The following is a 21822-nucleotide window of genomic DNA, read 5'->3' as shown; positions in this document are numbered from 1 at the left end:
CAGTCAATTTTCGCTTGGTTGGTTGCAATACCAGCCTAATACAGTATAACCAACTGATTATGGCCTATAAAATCATCTATAATGGACAATACTCCTGCACTTCAAATATTATCACCCCTATAACAATCTAGACTGATCCTCTAACAAAGTACTAATTCAGACTAGCAAATTTAATAACACAGCCGGTGATTCTCTCTTTGCAAACTCTGTAAGTAGATCCTGGAACTCACTTCCAGCTGATATTACCTTACTTTCCACCTTAGGTCAATTTAACACTAGACTCAGACAACATTTGTCACTTAACTGGCTATGTCAATGTATCAAGCCTGGCTAACTCAAATGTGTAAAATCTGTGAACCAGTTTACTGTGTAATTTAATTTAATCCTGACTTGTGCTCAGGACTAACATTAACCTGTGGGACATGTTTAACTTGCTTACTTACGTAATCTCTGTACATAATCTGTTTGTAATATGTAATGCTGGTATTATGTAATGCTGTATCTGCTTACCCTTGTAGCTTTTCTCCCTGGGCCTCCCCTGGAAATGGACATGCATCCAGTCGGACTATCCCGGTCAACAAATGTAGGATAAATAAATAAATAAATAAAATATATTACAGTGACTACAATACAAGTCAGACATTGACACGCACTGACAGCATGCTGAACACACTGGGGCATACGTGGGGACTCAGAATAGCATCCTGCCTGAGCATCACACACCTCCGCAGCTGGCATACAGGCACATGTTCCATCAGAACAGAGCACATGCCACACATGGCACACACATCCCCTGTGCCACACACTCACAGCCTGTAGGGCTACACAACACACCTGCTACAAATGTGTCAGGTACCTGTCTTGGGTGCTGCACTGGGGTCCCGCTCAACAGGCTGTATCTGGTGAAGGTCACAGTGATATGCCTCAGGGGCACTATGGTCCACCACAGAACACATGCATACAGGTCAGTCAGAGGCATGGACACATATGACTCACTCATTGACCATGCCAGTATGGCTGGCCTGAGACATACCTCCCTGGACTACATGATAGGGAACATAGAATGGATCTCTCAGCATGTGGCACAGGCCAGTATGAGCCTGATCTAGTTTGCCAACATACCCTCACCAGGTATGCTACCACTATATGTGGGAAGGGTGCTGTATGTCTACATTATGCTCAGTCTCCACTGTCATTCATAGGGTATCCGCTGGCTGTCAATGTGTGCTTACATGCTAGGGAAGCCACAATGATGTGCAAGGGTCATCTTGCACGTGACACCCATGGCCCCGATGTATAATGGCAAAGCTCCTTGGTACACACATACTGCCTTATTCTGCAGGACATGGTTTACATAGCCACCTCTGTGGGTATCACACAGGTTAGGACACTAACAGTGCTGCACACAACAACAGCAGTGTACACGGAAGATGCATGAACCAGACACTGTCCTCAGCACGGTGAACTGCAATGTCTGTGCAGTACCAGATTCCTGATTCATGGCTCACAGGTGTTACCCATCACTGACAGGTTATGCCCCATACCATGCCTGTCGTCCCTACACATGTAACACACATGGACAGGTGGTATCCCAAGGTACCACAGATACACACACCTCCAGGTTGTTGGCACAGCAGCATCATGGCCTAATCATGTGCAGCTAACAGTGTGTCGGACTGCCATCTGGTTCATAGCCTGGCACACACAACCCTCCCATACACAAGAAGACCACCTATCCTCCATAACAACACTGGCAATATGACAGTCTCAAGAACTGTGTTTATATGGCTGGACTGCATCCAGCCAAACATTGTGCGTGAGCATTACTGTAGCTACAACACACTAGTTGAAGGGTTCACAGCATGTGGTCACTGAATTGCAGTGGAATGACATGTTACCACTACCACAACAGGTGGGAACATGCAGCACCTGTACATCGACTACATGTACACTATATGGCCCAGACCAGATGTGTATCCCTGCTGTAGGTATTTTACCATATACACCCACACTGTATAGAGACATACCACGTGCGGACCCTGCACAGTAAGACACAGTCATATTGGTATACATTGCAAATACCATTTCTCCACTCGAGGCATGTGTCAGACATGGTAACTACTACAGGTCACAGGTATTTATGTGTATGTGTCACACACATACATCATTTTGAATGTCATTGCTGGTTTAGGCAATGGCATGCATGTTATGTACAAAGACCCACACAAGGTCATACTGTGTGACACAACCACACGTGGCAGTTGTGGGTTACCAAAACATACCTATCTGTACTCTGACAATGGCAATAGACACAGTAGCAGACCGCACTATTGGCATTACTAGCCAACTAGCCCTGTTTGGCTGTGCTGATAGTGTGGTGACATCCCCTGTGTTTACTGGGGGAATATACAGCACCTGGTGTATTGTAGTATTTGCCAAAAGGATCTGTTCTCTCACACTTGCATTTACACACACTACCCACACACACACACACACTTGCCATTTGCAGGATTCATTCCCTACCTAACTAAGTCAACACTGAGAGACATTAACAAAGCGCACTATTCGGATTACTAGATAGTTTTTCTTCTCTGGTTGTACTTATAGGGTGCTGTCAACATCAGTATTTTGAAAGGGTAATGTGCATCAGGTAGTGTGATCTCCTGATTGCCAAAACTAACATGTTTTTCATACTGAAATGCACACACACAAACTCCCACCTCCAAACACACAAAAATGCCATTTACAGGTTTCAAACTCCTACCTAACTACTTTACACCTCAAGAAAAACCCATTAGCAGAGTCATTCGCATTACGGGGAGGCTTTTTTGCTGTATTTAAAGGGTGCTGACATCATCTGTGTTTAAAAAGGGGGAATGTGCACCCAGTGTGTTCTAGTTGGGGACATTTCCTCACACAAAATTGCATACCCCCAAACCCCCTCATCCAAACACACACACTTGCCATTTGCAGGATTCAAACCACCCTAATTATGTTATGACACGGGACGGATGCATTAGCAGAGCTATTCGCATTACTGGGAGGCTTCCCCCTGCTTTACTTATAGGGTGCTGACATCATCTGTGTTTAGAAAGGGGGGTGCATCCTGTAGTGTGTTCTCCCAGTTGCCAAAAGGGACTTTTCCCTCACAAAAATTGCAAAACACTAACCCCCCATCCAAACACACACATTTGCCATTTGCAGGATTCAAACCACTACCTAAATGTTATGACCCCAGAGGAAATTAGCAGACCTATTCCATTACTGGGAGGCTTCCCTCCTGCTGCTTATAGGGTGCTGACATCATCTGTTTTGGGATGTGCATCCTGTAGTGTTCTCCCAGTTGCCGGACATTTCACAAAAATTGCATACACACAAACCCCCCTCACCCAAACACACACACTTGCCATTTGTAGGATTCAAACCACTACCAAAAGTTATGACACTGAGACACATTAGCAGAGCGCTATTCGCATTACTGGGAGGCTTTTTCCTGCTGTACTTATAGGGTGCTGACATCATCTGTGTTTAGGGGGAGTGCATCCTGTAGTGTGTTCTCCCAGTTCCCAAAAAGGGGACATTTCCTCAAAAAAATTGAAACACACAAACCCCCCCTCATCCAAACACACCCCCTTGCCATTTGCAGGATTCAAACCACTACCTAACTATGTTATGACACTCGAGGGACGATTAGCAGAGCGCTATTCGCATTACTGGGAGGCTTCCTTCTCCTGCTGTACTTATAGGGTGCTGACATCATCAGTGTTTAGAAAGGGAAGGGCATCCTGTAGTGTTTTCTCCAGTTGCCAAAGGGAATTCTTTCAAACAGTCTTGAACACACACAACCCCCTCCACACACACACTAAATGCAGGATTCAAACCCTACCTAACTATGTTATGACACTCGAGACGGACGATTAGCAGAGCACGCTATTCCATTACTGGGAGGCTTCCTTCTCCTGCTGTACTTATAGGGTGCTGACATCATCAGTTTTAGAAAGGGAATGTGCATCCTGTAGTGTATTCTCCAGTTGCCAAAAGGGAATTTTCAAACAGTCAAACACCCCAAAACCCCTCCACACACACAACTGTACAGGATTCAAACCCCTACCTAACTATGTTATGACACTGAGACACATTAGCAGACCCTATTCCATTACTGGGAGGTTTTTTCTCCTGCTTATAGGGTGCTGACATCATCAGTGTTTAGAAAGGGGAATGGGCATCCTTTGTGTTTTTTCCCAGTTGCCAAAGGGACATTTCCCCCACACACACAAACCCCACACCCCCCCACACACACACACAAACACACGCTGAGCATTTCCAGGATTTAACCCCCTACCTAACTATATTATGACACTTGAGGGAGACGCATTAGCAGAGCGCACTATCGGAATTACTGGGCATCTGTTCTGCACCTGTAGTTTTTTATAGGGTGCTGATATCTTTATTTCTACAGAGGTATGTACATGTAGTGCTACCTGTCAGGTGGGGGATAGCATATATATGCATTTACAGCCACCTACGTCAGGGTCAGATATGCACATTGCACTGGCAGGTTATGTTCTATACCATGCTTTGGGACCACAGGACCTGTAACACACAACACAACCAGTCCAGAACACCACACCCACATCCAGGACACACACTTAGCTTCCCTGGGAACAGTGCCAGGATATGCAGGTGTTCACATACACCATTCCAGTTGTTAACATCAGGTACAGGCATATTGTGTGTGAGAACTACTCAGGCCTCTACCACTTTACCCTACAGCCACTACAATTTGTGGGTCCATGTGCTATGGCAGAACCACACACCACAGCCACATGGGGGAATACATATTGCACCTGTCCATCTGCAACGGGGGTACTCACTGTTCCACACCAGAGGTAGACCACCATTGTTGATATCTGACCATACCCACCTTTCCCTGGACATCCATATCCCATCTCCACCCCAGGCAAGGTTGTCAGTGCACACAAACTGTATTTAGCACAAGCAGACTCTACACTTGTGTAGACTGGGGGGGAAACTTCAGAGGACCCATGCCGGAGGACTATACTGGCCACTCAGCATAATCCTTGACAATTGCATTCTATGAGCATGTGTATGGTTTGCATTGGTCATGCTATCCCACATATACCCATGACTGCTCCACAACAAGACACCTGTCAGCAGTACACCAGCCATATATGCCGAAACAGACAGAGTGACCTAATACATTGCAGAGCTGTAGCCCACAGAGGGAGGACATCTGTGAACAGTTCCGGCACGGCACTTCATTCACACATACTCATTATCATCCAGAGAATGCAGATAGGGCTCCCCTCAGTCTGTTATTGACAGACACCTACTGTCAGAGATCCTCAGCAACCCTCCCCAAAACCACCGACAACATGGCTGTGGCTTAGCACATTCAATCCCTGGGACCTCCACAGTGCCCCTGCTTGACAGAGGCACAGCTCACTAGCCTCACATGTTGCCTTCTGTGACCTACTTTACAGTGGCACAGTAGCCTACTATCCTGGGGATGCAGATGCCAAGCACACTCTGGCTGAGCTGTCATTCCCTAGGGCAACAAGCCTAGTATTGACCTCTACACCCATATGTTCAATTGTCGGATGCACAATATTTGTTGTGCTGTTCTACTGTTTGCAGGTCTTTATTGCCATAGCATTCCCTGTTCCTATGACCAACTTGTTTATCTGTGGAAGATGTTTGCATATGATGGCGATCCACTATATCACTTATGTCTCTGTAGTCATTTACTGTGTGCACTGGGCAGATTGCTGTGTTGTGGTTGGTTCCTGGACTGACACATACAAATACCAGATATGTGTGGCCAACTGCTAAACGGAGATATGGCCTAAGTGTGTGAGCATGCCCAGTTCAGCCTTTCCATGGCATGTTGTCTGACATATGCCTCATTTATCAAAGTGTGCGAGCATGCCCAGTGTGAGCTTTCCATATGTTGCACTCTGAAGTCCACCACATATTTGGGTGGTGTGAACTTCAATAATATCTCACGTTTATGGTTGAGTGTTGGGTGGCATGTTGTCTACTAGCTGGCCAACTGCTTGTGTCTGCCACAACAGGGATTATACTGTGCCTGCAGGGATTGCATGGGATACTTTGCAGACAGTTCTCAACATACTTTCATAATGACCTAACACTGTAGTACCGTATAGTGTACTGGTTCAGTACTTTCACTGTGGTGGACAGTATCCTGGGATTTAGCCCTATACTGCTTGACATCTTCATAGTGAGCACAACAGACTGTGTAGGGGCCAGTTGTGCACATATGACCATGTTGAAATATGTTCAGATATGGACTACCTACACCAGGCTTCCAACTTTTAGTGTATTCCACAACATGGGTGGACATTGGCAAACACTAGCGATTTTCCCTAGGCCATTTCTGATGCTAGTCACAGGGTGTGTTTGTCCTTCACAAAATTGTAACTGGAGTTTGCCACGAGATATGTCATGGTGAGTAGACTGTGCCTCCCGCTACCTCTGACATAAGAGTGATAAACAGGGTTACCCCACCATCTCCCATCACTCATCAGGATTCCTCTTGAGGGGTGTCGTTTGTGACTCTCTGTCTGACCTGTAACAGGAGTTTACTGAAGAGTGGGGGTCCCTTCTGTTTTACGGATCATTCTGTACATCTTATCCTATGTATGTCAGTGCTGGGATTCAGGTGTCTCATGTGCATAGCTCACTGCCATTCAGATTGTGCAAGGTGCAACATGTTCATTCATTCCAGGTTGGATGTGGCTTCATACATCAGGCACAGTTTTCCTGTAGCTGGGAAGGATGGTGGTGTTGGGGCTGCAGTTTGTTTACTCAGGCAACACATGGCATCTGTTCATGCTCTTTGCTACCCCTGGTGGGGTACTGTGGGACTTTACAGTTGATGGAGGTGTCTGCGGTATATCCCACAGGGGCTATTGTAGTCGGGGACGCTGATGGAGGAGGGCTGCAGAGCCACAGTGAGTTCCCCTTATCTACATCTGCCAACCTTCATGTTTGGGTGGGTATATGGAAATGTTTCTGCACTACAGCCACATGTTTGTCCAGTTCAGGATATCTATCACCTTTTGTACCCAGGTCTCACATTACATGTTAGGTACCTCATGGGTTAACACCTGTGTGGTAATTTGTGGGCACTTACTGTATATCCACGGTGGTTGTCTATACACAGTTCTGCAATTAGCTTGCTGACATGGCTATGGCTACAGTTGTCTGTTTGTAGGTGGCCCTTTTGTGGGTTTTTTCAGCTTGGATATGGTGGGCTGTTTGTACTCCTCTGCATACATGTTCAGTCACAGTCCTTCCATGTTGGCCTATACCTATGGGACATATATACAGAGGGGGGGGGGGGGGCAAGACCAGGCCTTGTGGGATGCCACTCATATCCGCTTTGTAGTCTGACATGGATGCGGCATGTCTGACCATGTCAGTTCTGTCCTTGGTCTGGTTTGAAACCCCCTTTACTGACATAGGGGTATATATTTAAGCTGGTGAACATATCCATACTGAACTCAGGGTATTGTCTAGAAGCATGTGCAGTCCAGCTACGTGTGGACCACATTGCCCTCATCAATGACCTTAATGACTGCTTCAAATGGGTCAACATGTTTAGGGGCAGGTTCTGCAGTTATGAAAGCCACACTGTGTAGGGTCCAGTATCAGTAGGTCCACAATAGCCTTCTGTCGGGGTACATCTGATCCTTTCCATAGCTGTGCAGAACAAGCTTGTCAGGATCCTGGGGTGGTATTTTGGGAGTATCCATTCAGGCAACACCTTTGTTGTGATGGACCACTGTTGTTGTACACTGCTCTTTGGGTACATATCCTGTGGTAAGGCTGACTTTGGGGGTAGTGTGATTTGGCATTCCATTATTCTTGGAGTCCATGTTGGCCTCAGCCAGGACACCATCACATACCTTGTTGCTGTGTGTTCTGCTTTGCAGATGATGGCTGTTACCTCAGCATCTGCAATGTCGGGGGACCATCAGTCTGCTGGGATAGGTATTTTGCACTGGGGTGTTTGCACTGCACCTGACAGGTTGTATGTTAGCAATATGTGTGTGTTTTTGGTATGTTGTTTGTAATATCTGTGTGATTCGGAGCATATCTGGGGCTGCCCCACATGCTTCCTACCATCAGGTTGGTAAGCCTTGTGCTTATCCTTCATGTCCTGTACTTTTGTATCTTCATAGGTTCATGGGTTCATACTAGGCAAACACCCTAGGCCATTAGTAAGCCTAGCCAGAGTGTGTGTGTCTTTCCCCACCCCTTGCTATGTTAAATTATGGCCATTTATGATTCTTCACTGTGCCTCTGTCTGGTCGTGACACAGTGGGGACCCCCAGTATACATGTACGGGTCATCCATCCACTTGGCAATATTCCTGTTGAGGGGTGTCAGTGAGGGGCTCTGCCTACCATGGATTGGGATCCTGTTTCTGGGTGTGGGGAGCCTCTGGGTTATGTATTTGCCCCTCCAGCACATCTTATTTCATTATGTGTTGAGGCTGACATCTGTGACTCTCACAGCTCCAATGGCTTTGATTTCCTGTGGTGGAGCATGTCCATTACTCCTGTGTTGGACATGGCTTTGTACAACAGACATACAATGCCTCTGTGTAGGCAGTGGGGACTGCAGTCAGCGGGGGTGTCTACAGCCAGGCAGCATATGACATATATTTCACCCCTTTATCCTGTTGGGGGGGTAACTATGAGGTTTTCCCAACCGCTGCAGGTGTCACGACGGTACATCCCATATGAGTCATTGTACTAGATTATGGGTCTGATAAGGGAACAGTACACCCACAGTTCTGTTGATGTTGATGTGAATCCTTTCATGATACGGTGTCCAGTATCAACAGTCTTCATAGCCACATTGGCATTGTGGTGTCACATGACAGATTAATGCCCCTGTGTCCCTAGGTCCCTGATTACTCCTTGCATACATAATGGTTTGACACCTATGTGGTAATTTGTTTTACCTTGTCTGGTATTTGTGGGACATTCATACTGTCCAGTGTCTTCGGATGTCTGGGTGGAGTTCTTGTGTGTGAGAGTGTGGTCTGGGGGATGCTACAGACTGTACAGCAGTTTTGACTACAGTTATGTGCACATGGGTGGGGTCCGCGGCTTTGTGCATTGTCAGTTACCTGGCAATATGGGTGTCTGTGCTGCATATGGATACCCTCCTTTGATTTTTTGGGGCAGGTGTTGGGGCCATAACACATGATATGTGGTATAACCTAGTAGTGCTGGTGTGTTTATCACTAGGCTTGCAGCAGGCTTCTGTCACTGGACAGACATCAATGTTCTCCATAATGGGAAGTGCCTCGGGCATGCATATTGCAGTTTACACATCTGGCATTGGTCAGCATTACCCTTATGTTTCCTACCACTTATGTTTTCTAGGGTGGTGGGTAGTCTTTTGGCCTTGCCTACATAGGCTCTATGGAGGGGCAAAGGCCTTATCCAGTATCCAGCCCACGGGTAACAGTGACAGCCATCCCTGGAACAGCAGCATGGCTTGTCATGTTTGACATCTCAAGCAGACAACATTAGACCCTCTTGGACTGACAGCTGTAACTGTGCCAGCTGTTAAACATGACATTCTGTGTTTGTACTGTGGCATCATTCTTGGTGAGGGTTGGATGCTGCACACAGCCAGTGTCATCCCGCCTGGGGTACATACTCAGAGGGACCATCCATGTCTTTTGATGTTGACCAGGGAGGTACATCTCAGGTAATTCACACCAGCATGGACATTGAGTGCATCATATTTCTGCTTGCTTTGGGGTGACCTGCGACTTGTGTTATGTGGCATTTTGTGGCAGCCTAAAAGCAGCTTACTCTACCCTTTCCCTTGTTCAGTCTGGTGAGTGGGACAGCAGTGTGTCTGCCTATACAGACACCTATTCCCGTATCAGGCATGTTGTTTCTCCTTCTGGCCTGTGACTGTTTGGCACACCAGTTTTGACATTTGTTGCATGTGCTATGTTTGAAGGTTGTGGTTGCTTGTGATCTCTTTGGAGGCTTCTGTTGGTGTGGTGTGTTTGTCATTAAGGACTCCGGGAATATTTGTCTGTGTTTATGTGTTTGGTTTACAGTTGTGGTAGGTCTATGTGGGACTGGGTTTGTGGTGTATGTGGTTACCTTCTCCTCCTGACTAGTTTTGACAGTACTGAGTTTTTGGAGCCCAACCTCTGGTTTGGATACATGGATGCAACTATCACATATATTTGTATTTATTGGGGGTGTTTGGTTGTCTGTGTACTTGGTTGTCACATTGCCTCTGGATTCACAGATTCTACTTGTTGTGGCTGGACTTAGTGGATTGTATGTGTGGACATATGTTGTTGCCATACTACTGGTCAGTGATTACTTCCCTTTTTATGTTTGCTCTATCATGTGGTAGCTTCCTCATTCTCTTGCATGGTTTGGTACTGGCTGGGGCCAGCATGCCAGATGCCTGTGTCTATGGCATTGTGTGTTGTTTTTTGTGATTGCATACCCAAGCATTCCTGGCTGTGTTCATGGAATGCCTGTATAACATGTTCTGTGGTGTGTCCCATATTCTGCACTTGCACGGGGCCCTTTTTGTGGATTCAACATCGGTTTTGAGGGCTGCAACCTATACTTTAAAATTTTTTTCACTGTGGTATTCTGGCCAGGGACTGGGGTCAGGATGTGTATATCCAGTGTGATTACTCTATGGTCTGGTCTTATCAGTGAGGGATACACTTCTCATCTTGCCATCCAGTACACATGTTGCTGATTATCACATCCAGTATGCATTCCCCCTCTTGTGGGAGTGGTACGTTGTTCCTGGGCATTTTGGTTTATGGATTCTGGGTAATTTTCTCCTGTGTTGGTGCTAGTACAATGCTCCGTTTTTCTGGGTATTTTCAGTAAACAATATAATGTGGTTTGGGGGCTTGATATATTCATGTTTTCCCACATAGGCCAGGTGCTGTTCCTGGTATTAGGACAGTAGTCTGCAGCGGGCATATATGAGGCGGGCCATTGGTATTTGACCATGGCCATTCCACGCTGCTTCTTGTTGTGGTACCAACATCGGGGTGTGGTTATCCCTGCCATTTCTTGCTAGTCACCCCCCTTTTGTAGCTTGTCCCATCTTTTGGGCTGTACAGCACAGTATGAGGTGTACCTGGTAGTGTTAGGGTGCTGATGTGAGCCTTGCCCAGTTCTCTATTACAGGACTGGTATCTACATTCTCCATACTGGGGCGTTTACACTGCACCATCTTGCTTTTTAAACATCTGTCATTGGGTAGCATTACATCTAGGTTCCTATCCCTTGTAGAACCTATGAAGGTGGGTTTGTGTTTTGAGACTTACCTATTCAGGGCATGCTGTGGGTATGACAGCCTTTGCCAGTATCCATGGGGCATGGCATGATAGGTGCACGCCACCCTAGCAGGTGGTGCATCATGTAAACTGCATGTCTTCCCAGCCTGAAACACATTGGTTTCCCTTTGACTAACTGCATTACTTCAGCCAGTTATTGCACTTGATCATCCCATCGTCATTTTGTGGCTTCATGCTTGGTGAGGGTGGATGTTAGTCGGGGTGCTCAGGTGTGCATATAGTACATGGTGTTACATTACTTAACACATGCATTCATGCCTCAGGTGGTGCTGCAGGGCTGCCTCTGTCGGATGCACGTATTACACTTCCCTGTACATGTTTGTGAGCAGGTCATGTCATTTTACGCATCCATGTTATTATTTGAGTGAGTCAGAGAGGGTAACATTCCCAGGGTTCCTACTGAGCCAGTGTATGTGCTATGCGTTGCCTCTTTGCCAAGGCCAGGGCATACTGGGCACGCCTCCTTCTGCCTACTGGGGCAGGCTCAGGTTGTTCCTCCTCTGGGTCACGCTCTGCCTGTGATGGCCTTGGCAATGGTAGGGGGCTGTTTGGCCCGCCCTATGCTGGTCCTGCTGCAGTTTTTTCGCAAGATCATATTATGTAGCATAGCACATACCATGACTTTTGGGAAAGTTTGGTGTGTACTGCAAGGCTCCACCAGATGTGTCCAGACACCGGAACCGTGACTTGAGCAGCCCAAACACACGCTCTATTACATTACGTGTTTGTGCGGGGCCTCATTATGGTTTCCTGTTCAGGTGTGTGTGCATTTCTGATGGGTGTCATCAGCCACGGCTCCAGTGCATAACCTGCATCCCCACTAGGTGTCCGTGTGGGATGTCCCCATTGGCAAATGTCTGGTACAGCTGCATCAAATGCCAGATGTGGGAATCTGGTAACTCCCAGGGCAGCCAGCACACACATTCATTATTATGCCCTGGGCATCAAAATGACCTGGCAGTTGATGGGGGGGAAGCCCTTGCGTTAATGTACCCTCCCCCGCTCACCGGCTGGTGCTTTGATGGGGGGCAGTCTATTGCACCCAGTACCTCAGGGTATTCCGCTATTTGCTGGAAGAGACGATATTGCTGGCCAATACCTCACGGGCATTGGGGAAATATACATGATCACCGACATGTGCTGACATGGCATCCAGGAACTGGTGCAGTACCCTGGAGGCTGATGCCTGTGATATCCCCATCATATCACCAGTTGGTCTCTGGAAGGTACCTGTTGCTAGTATTCTTAGGCCAACACATACCTTGGTTTCCACTGGGATGGGTTCCCTCTGTTGGTTCTGTGTGTGAGGCGGGGCCCACAGCTCAACAATTTGCTGCAGGAGCTCTCTGTCCACTCTATACCCTCTACTATCTCCAGCTCATGTAACCCGTGGTAGGTGACCCTGGGCCTGTACATCTTCTCCGTCTCCTCACTGTGGGTTGTCTGGCACCATCTGCATTGTCACCACCCTCAGCAAGTCGCCTATGTCTCATTATGACAGCTATGGCAGCCCCTAACATTTCTGCTCTGAAAGCTTTTCAGTTTTCACTTCTATTAGCTTACTCCTGTCTTGCAGTGTCTCTTCAGAGAAACATCCTGCACTACTGTTTGCAGAGTTTTAAGTGCTGGGCTGGGCTACTATTCTGCCTGTGAAATTGCCTACTTCTAATTTTTTCACCTGCTAGCTTCAGCAGTTATCCCTGCTAGCTTCCTATTAATTCTGTTGCCTTTTTCCTCTCTGTTTCCTCAGGGGAGCAACGTGCATACTATCTGAAACACGCCACAGTGGCTTACAGGGAAATGCTTACACGGTTCAGAATCTACTTATTGGGGTTTAAAGACATCCACGCAAACACTGTTAAAATCTGCCAACAGCCTCCAACATACTCAGCCTGCCTTACACGGCCACCCGCAAACAGTGTTAAACATCTCCCAACACGCCCCACATGCTCACACTGCCTTACACGCGCACACTGTCCTCGGCTTCATGGTGTGCACCCATGCAGCCAGCAAGAAACTTTGGTGTAGGGAACAGTGTACACCTTCCATTTCTTGACTTTCCATGACTTATCTAGTGGCACACCTCTTTCCATGATCTGTGCCTGTCATCTGTCATGTTACACTGCCTCCAATGAACTGCATTTCTTTCTACCATTCCCCTGTGATGTCACCTATCTCCTACTCTATTCCTGCACCTTTTGTATCTCTTACACTACTCAGACTGTGCTCATTTGGTATGTGACTGTGAGATTCAGTATCCGAACCCTCATTTACATGAGATTGCCTACTAATGCTTAGTTACATGTCTTAGACTCAGCTTCCCCTTAGCAACCACTACACGGTGGCCATGTTTTTTGGTCTGCTGGTCCCTGCATTGTCATTCCATGTATTGCATGAAACCCACATTTGTGGGTTTATAACCTTCTTTTATTTTTTGGGAGCCCCTTTGCGCTGGGCTGTGCTGGGGTTTTAAAAATCGCGGCCCCAAAAAAAAATTATATTTTTTTTTTGCATCGGGTTATCTTGCCAATGGCCACATATTTGGCCATTGGCATGCTGCCTGAGTCATATGCAACCTTTTTGGAGCTGACATGGGGTGGTTTGCAGAAATGTACTCAGTTGTCAACTGAGTACATTTCTGCAAAACGCTCCTTTCACGGACTGGTTTCTGGGGGTCGCTAATATACCTCATTTGCATACCTTCGGATGCAAGTGAGGTATTTAGCATGTCCACGCCCGTCCGTGTAAGAGACGCTTTAGCTGGTCTCTTACACGGAGTTAGGGCTGTTCCTGGATCCCAGGCTTGCATGGGGGTTGCACGCCTCTTACACTGCAAGCCTTTGTGAATCCTGCCCACAGCCTTGTAGGACACCAGGAGATACAGTGAAAAAATTTTCAGATAACATTACCCCAACTGACAGATGGGACCTTCTGTCTAGTTAAAATGCAGAACCATTTCTGAGCACTACAGAATCCAAGATGAAAAAAAAAATAAAATATATATATATATATATATATATATGTATATATATATATATATGTATATATATATATATATATATATATATATATCAAAAGTTTTAGATAAATCAAAGAAAACAGTTCTGATGACTTTATCAAGATTCTTTTTGGGGAAAGTGTGTGTTTAGTAATGTCAAACAGTGCACTATGCTAATTTGAAATAAGATTATTATCAAGAGAAGAAAGTCATCAACAATTGTAGATCTTGGAGAAAAAGTTCAATGGGTCAATATTCACTTCAGTAAAGGGGTGCCTTTGTGTAATGGCATAGTTAGGCCTTTTCCAAATGGTGGGTGTCATATCCTTTACAGAATGGCTCATAATTCTGAATAAAGAATAAGTTAAAGCCTTGTCTGAACTTTTTTAAATTCAGAAGGTTATCAGCTGATAGTGACTCAGACTTTAAAAAAAACACTTGAAGCACAATTTATAAATCTGCATTAAACAGAAAGTAATGGATATAATCCAGAGATGAGGGCTGATAGTATTCCTAGAAGTCAACAACCTTCAGGACAGCAAGCAACCAAAAAGTATGATGACAAAACTGCAACTCAAACCTGATCGATGAAGACACATACAAACTCCACTGGCAGCTTTTAAAATCCCAGACAAAAGATTGATTTTTAAGTTTTTGTTCTTTTAAATTTTATTAGAACTTCATCAGAAAAATCTAAATTGAATCAATACAATTTAAATTACCCTCCAAAAAGCCAAACTCAATGGATATTCATTTTCAGGGGGTTTCTTTGAGTCTTCAGTTTTAGTTTTGAGTTGGGGGCAGTGTTTTTATCAAACCTGATTGTTTTAAGAGAGGACTGCAAATTAACTTTACAATGGAGAACCTGTAGTCAAAACCTGGTGAGTTCAAAAGGCCTTAATCACCCCTACAGGTAGCTTTTAAATATGGAGACGCTGGGGTTTTGACCATGACTGAGCAACTGAAAGTTCTTTTTGTACACTTACCAAAATGTAGAAGTGTATTCACTGTTGCAGTCATCATATTTGGGTTATCTGCTTTCAAACCCTCAGGGCCTGATTAACAAAGTTTTGGGTCCTGCTTTGTTCTTTTTCCAACGCCAGGTAGTCAGGGTATAAAACATGCAGCCAACGCCATTATATCAGTTTTTCTTGTAGGTCCCCTTTAATTATATATATATATATATATATATATATATATATATATATATATATATATATATATATATATATAAAAATATACTTCCAGTAAAAAGCAAATACACCAAAAAACTTTTAAGCATAGTAAAAGAGTGTAGAGGTATAGCCAAAAAAAAATCATGGGGGTGGAGGGATAGACGCAAAGTGAATACACTAACATCTACATTTATGGTAAGTGTACACAACTGTACCATGTTCTTCGTGTTTCACTTTTGCAGTCATCACATTTGGGGAGATTCCCAAAGCTAAGGATGGGAGGAGGAATTTAGATAGCATTAGGACCAGCTATAAGGTCCTGCAAGACTGCAGTGGCAAAGCCAGCTCTGGATTTAAAAAAATTGGCAAATGGAATGCTTGGTGAATGTATGTACAGAACTCCAGGTAGCAGTTCTAGGATGTCCCTGGTAGGGACACCTCTGAGGGTGTAAAAGGGAGATGCAGCCCTGGTTGAATGGGGGCTGATCCCCGTGAGATAGGTTTTCCATGGTGCTTATAGCAGAAATTAATGCAATGGCCTATCTATTTAGAAATGGTTTGCTTTGAAATAGCCTTCCCCCCGCCCCCGCAGCAAATGCCACCAGCAGTTGTTCAGATTTCCTTTGAGGTTTAGTCCTGTCCAAGTAAAATCTGTTGTCTGTGCACATCTAAGGAGTGCAGTATCCCCTTTTCTCTGTGGATTAGGAAAGAAGGCTGGCAAATGAATGGATTGATTAAGAGCCACACTGGATACCACCTTGGCATGAAGGAGGATTGGTTCTGAGGGACACCCTGTCTGCATGAAAGATGATGAAAGGCTCCACTGCCTGGGCCTGTAATTCAGATACCCTTCTTGATGAAATGATTGCTAAAAGGAAGGCTGTTTTAAAAGGAATTTTAAATCTGCACTAGCAGCTGGCAAAGGAGTAAAAGTGAGTTTTCCAATACAAAGTTAAGGTCCCAGGCTGGAGTTGGGCTCTCCTGGGTGATCTTACTTTTTTGGGCCCCTGAGGAACTGCTTGAGCAATGGATGAGAGAAGAGGAGGTTCTGTGTTATAATGAGCTGAAATGGCTGAGGCTGAATTATGATGGAGGAAAAAAAAAGGCCTTTTTGAAGCATCTCAGATTGTAGAATCTGAGGTAAGCTTGCTGCTGTGCACATCCCTTGAGATTGGTTCCAGGCACATAATCTTTTTCCCTTTTCAGCATAAGATTTTCTAGTACTAGGCCTCCTTGCCTCTAAAATGATATCCATCACTGGTTTACTGAGGGATGGTAAAGGAGAGATTAGGTATTAGCCAGGGGTAGGTTCAGGTTTTAAACTGTGGGAAAATCTGGTTCTCCTGCTGAGAAAAAGGGGAGGGGGGCTGAGGCAGGTGCCATCCAACCGTGACACACTGCACAGGGGGGGGTACCAGTGTTGGCATGGCCAGTCTGGTGCAATCAATATCATCCTTTTTCCTGTTTGATCTTTAGCAGTACTTTGGAGAGGAGAGGCAGAGGAGGAAAGGCATAAACTGATAGGTGTTTTTCCCGCTGAAGGACAAAGCATCCACTTTCCAAGCTTTTTTTGGAGAGTCCTTGTGCAAAATTTGTCCAATTGGTAGTTTTGGGGAGGCAAAAGGTCTATATCTGGGATCCCCATTTGTTTGTCAACATTTTAAAGTCTTTTTCCAGTTTCCACTCATGTGGTCCATGAGGTTTCTGCTTAGTTTGTCCGATTATTTAGTTTTCCTGGCAGGAATTTTGTAGATGCACTTGGTAGCTCAAGGCTGTGTTCCACACCAAAGCTAGTCTGCAGAGAAAGAATGGGGACCCCCCGCTTGTTTATGTACCACATAACAGTGGTGTGTCCGTTTCCATTATTTTTCCTGGAAGAATGTGGTTGTTGAAGGCTGTCAGAGCATTCTGTACAGCTAACATTTCTTTTATGATATGCAGGTGATTTGACGGGGTTTCCCTTTGCCCTGAATGCACTTTACCAGGTGAGCCCCCATGCAAATCTGATGCATCTGTTGTTAGGGTTTGGGCAGCAGGGGAGATAATGGAGTCCCCCTTGTTTTGGTGGAGGCCCTTTACCCAAATGAACTCTAAAGGGGGAAGGGTTTATAGGAATATGCTTCTAGACCTGGAAGTTGAACCTAGGTTTTTTAGTACCATTATTTCCTCAAAGGTCGCAATGGAATTTGTCAAAAGGGCCATGAACCCAAGGCTTGCTTTTGCCTTTAATAGCAGGGGGTGGATATTTGAATATTTGTCAAATAAATTTGTTTCCTGGTGAGGGAAAACCACTGGGAATTTTATTCAAGCTTTCTAGGTATAAATTTTGAAGGGTCCAGGTGTGATTTCTTTTTTTTATGGTGTCCCCCAAAAAGGCACTTTGTACAAAAGCCCAATGTTAAAAGTATTTTGGTTTTGCCTGAATTAGACAAGTCCAGGATGGATATTTTAATTTTCTTTCCCGCAAAAAAATGCTGAGCTGGCCTTTTTCCCTGGGCAGTGATAAACCGGGGGTGAGAGAACTGTGGCTTGCCTGTTTGGGAGGATCTTCCAAGTTTGTTGGGATGTGAGGTTGTTCCTTTAAATATTTAACCCATTTTCCTAGATAGGAAGCAACTTAAGAGCAATCTTGAATTTTGGAATACCAAAAAGTTTTAAATTAGCAAATCCGGATAGGATGCCTGTTGTCTTTTCTGGACCGGAAAGCAGAAAACCTTTCCCCCTTTTTCTGGGACTTTGAAATATTTAAAGGGAAAATACTTCTTTTGACCTCTGCCCCTGTTTGGGGTGATTGGCCCCCGTTTTGGGGGGGTTTAAAATGTGGAAGGAAAATTTTTCCTTGGGAAACATTTTAAAACCCATTTGTCCTGGGAATGAGTTCCCATTTTTCAAAGAAATTTTTTCCCCCAAAGGGGATATTGAATCTTAATTTTAAATAAAAAACAATTTACCATAGGGGATTTTACTACTCCCCGTTTAAGGCACCGTGCATAACCTACTAAGCCTGGGTTTTGTGGGTTTTTGACTGAGAAGCCTGGGGGCGGAAAGGCCAAAATCCATAAATTTTGAAGACTTGTAAAAAAATTTTTAAAATTTTTAATTTTTTTTTCCCCCATTTTTTGAATTTTTTGCCTTGTTCCCAAAAGGGGATCTGTTTAAGGGGAACATCCAGTAATTTAGCTTTAACAGATCTGGCAAGGATTTCTCCTGAAGCAGTTCAAGAAACCCAGGAAGAGCCTGCAAAATCCTCTAGTAATAAAACCCAGAAAGATTTTTACCCCGTTTAGAGAATGCAAAATCCTGTTTTATTTTCCAAATTAGGTCAACATCATTTTTTTTAAGCAACCTAATTCTGCGTTTTCTAGAAAAGGCAGTTTAAAGGGCCCCCAAGGAAGGTTGCGAAATGTATACCTTTTACCCCTCACCAGCCTGAGTCTCATTAAGGGGGAGGATTTTACAGTAGACTTAATGCCCTTTGGGTCCCTGTGAAATGGTTCAGGCCACAAGGATTTTAAAGGAACTTGTGAGAGTCAGAACCCTGTCTCTATCGGTTTTCAGCGGTAAAATCGGGGCCAAGCTAGATTAAAAGGCACAAAAAATGCTATACAGGAGGGATAGCTAAAGGGGCTGGGCAGGAGTAAGAAATCCCTAAGTTTTTTAAAAAAGAAATCAAACCCAATGAAAATGCAAAGTTCAAGGTTTACCAAAAAAGGGAAACCCCCGGGGGAACAAGGGGAAAAAGTCCTCATCGAATCCTCGGAGAAAGGGAAACCCGGTAAGAAACGAAATTTAAAATCCTGGCAGAAGACAAAGCAAACCAGCCAGGTTTTAAGGGGAAGGTTGGTTCCCTGATTAAAGTAAAAGGTCTTCAGCCCTTCTTATATTTTTTTTAGGCATAGAGGTGAATGCAGCTGGCGTTTTCAGGATGGTTTAGTTTTGGCCTTGAAGAAGAAGATTCCGTTTAATATGCAACAGAGGTGAAAACCCCCAGAAGAGTGCCTGCACAGGGCTCCGACCCATCCAAGGGAAATCCGCATGCCACATTGAAGATTTCAGCTAAGAAAATGGGCCAGTGAGGTTGAATTGAAGAGCGGTAAGGGGAAAAAATATAGTGTGAACTGGGGCCCAGGAAAACGGCAGTTTACCTAGGAGCTTGTCTTTTTCTTTTATTTTTTCAAAAAGTCGGTGTGGAGCCAAGAATAAGGGAAATTAAGAGAAAAATATTTAGAAGCAAAAAATACCAGCATATTTTTTAAAAAGGCAAAAACTGACAGTGAGGAGGTGGTCTGGGCCAGGAAGGAATGATACTAATGAAAATCTTTTGGGTATTTCTTTCCCCAAAAAAATGCAAAAATTTATGCAAGTTTAGAAAGAAAATTTTAAGGGATTAGAGTTGAAGCGGTTTTAAACCGAAAAAAAATTTTGAGTTAATCACTTGGAACTGCTTTTTTCCACTGCACAGAGGGGAAAGATGGTTAATCGGGTGATGTTTATATAATACCTGACCCCTAAAACGACAAACCAAGAGGAAAAATTTGTTAAAAGGGATAGGGTTTAAAGATAACCCAAATGGATATCAAAGTGAAAAAAGAAAACCAGGTGAAAAAGGTTATAGATTTTTTTGAAGGTTTGTATAAAAGAAAGGAAAGTGACCTGGTCATAGGGTCCATATTCTAAAGGTTTTTCCATAAACAAATCAAAAAAGATAATTTTGTTGATAAACAAATAGGCCCGAACAGGATAGGAAAAACTAAAGAAAGAGTAAACTGACTTTAAAAGGGGTCTGGGACCCCTGGAAACAAAAAATGCACTTACAAATCGAAAAATAGTGAGGATGAAGTAGGGCACAGGATTGGATAGATTATAAATAATGGACAAATAAAAAAACATTGGGAGCAATAAAATTTTTTAACCCAGGATAGTCTCCAGAACAACAGGAAAGATTCCCCCAACCCGACCCTGCTATAACCCTCAACTTGGGTGCCCTCGGGAACCATAAAGGACATAGGGTCTGGAAAATCCAGGGAAATTACAAGGAAATGTGGAGGGGGAAGATTTAAGACCAGCTAGAGGAAATCAGCATATTTCAAAATGAAAAAACACTGGGGCTCCAGTACAAAACCATGCAGAGAAGAGAATTAAGAGGTATCTTTAAAGGGAAAGAGAAAAAGGAAAGGGGAAATTAACCTGAGGAGTCAACTCTTTTTGGGGTTAAAATTTTCTTATTAAAAAAGGTAGTACCCATGAAAAATTGGGGTTTTAACAGGGGCCGAGGCAGAAGAGGGTAAGAAACAGGAGATAAAAACAACTGTAGAAGGAATGATTAATGTTAAATTTAACTTAAAACAAAAAGACATCTTACCAAATAATCTAAGCAATCGAAATGTGAGAAAAACCATTGATAAGTAAATGATATTATTTAAGGAAAAAAGTGATTTTTAAGATAAAACCCTTTCATAATTTGCAATCTCTTGGGGGAATGTTAAAAAATGGGAAAGGATAAGGGAATTTGTGGTTTTTTTTGTTAACACTTTAAAGGGAGTTATTTAAATGCAATTTAGTCACTTTGTAAGAATTTAATACCCTTTTTTACTTGATTGTGGTAAAATCAAACAAAAATGAGAAGCTTGGAATAAAACAGCTATTTTGGATTTTTTGGGGGGCCCCAAAAAAAAAAAAAAAACAAAAAAAGAAAAAAAAAAAAAAAAAAAAAAAAAAAAAAAAAAAAAAAAAAAAAAAAACACAAAAAAAAAAAAAAAAAAAAAAACTAATAAAAAAAAAAAAAAAAAAAAAAAAAAAAAAAAAAAAAAAAAAAAAAAAAAAAAAAAAAAAAAAAAAAAAAAAAAAAAAAAAAAAAAAAAAAAAAAAAAAAAAAAAAAAAAAAAAAAAAAAAAAAAAAAAAAAAAAAAAAAAAAAAAAAAAAAAAAAAAAAAAAAAAAAAAAAAAAAAAAAAAAAAAAAAAAAAAAAAAAAAAAAAAAAAAAAAAAAAAAAAAAAAAAAAAAAAAAAAAAAAAAAAAAAAAAAAAAAAAAAAAAAAAAAAAAAAAAAAAAAAAAAAAAAAAAAAAAAAAAAAAAAAAAAAAAAAAAAAAAAAAAAAAAAAAAAAAAAAAAAAAAAAAAAAAAAAAAAAAAAAAAAAAAAAAAAAAAAAAAAAATTGGAACCGATTTTTTAAAAAAACAAACTTAAAATACCAACTTGAGGGGGGCCCCTTTTTGAAAAATTTTGGTTTT

The sequence above is a fragment of the Protopterus annectens genome, chromosome 3.part1 (assembly GCF_019279795.1).
Source record: "Protopterus annectens isolate FY-2018-M chromosome 3.part1, PAN1.0, whole genome shotgun sequence".
Taxonomy (NCBI): domain Eukaryota; kingdom Metazoa; phylum Chordata; order Ceratodontiformes; family Protopteridae; genus Protopterus; species Protopterus annectens.
Note: the sequence above shows the minus strand (reverse complement) of the source record.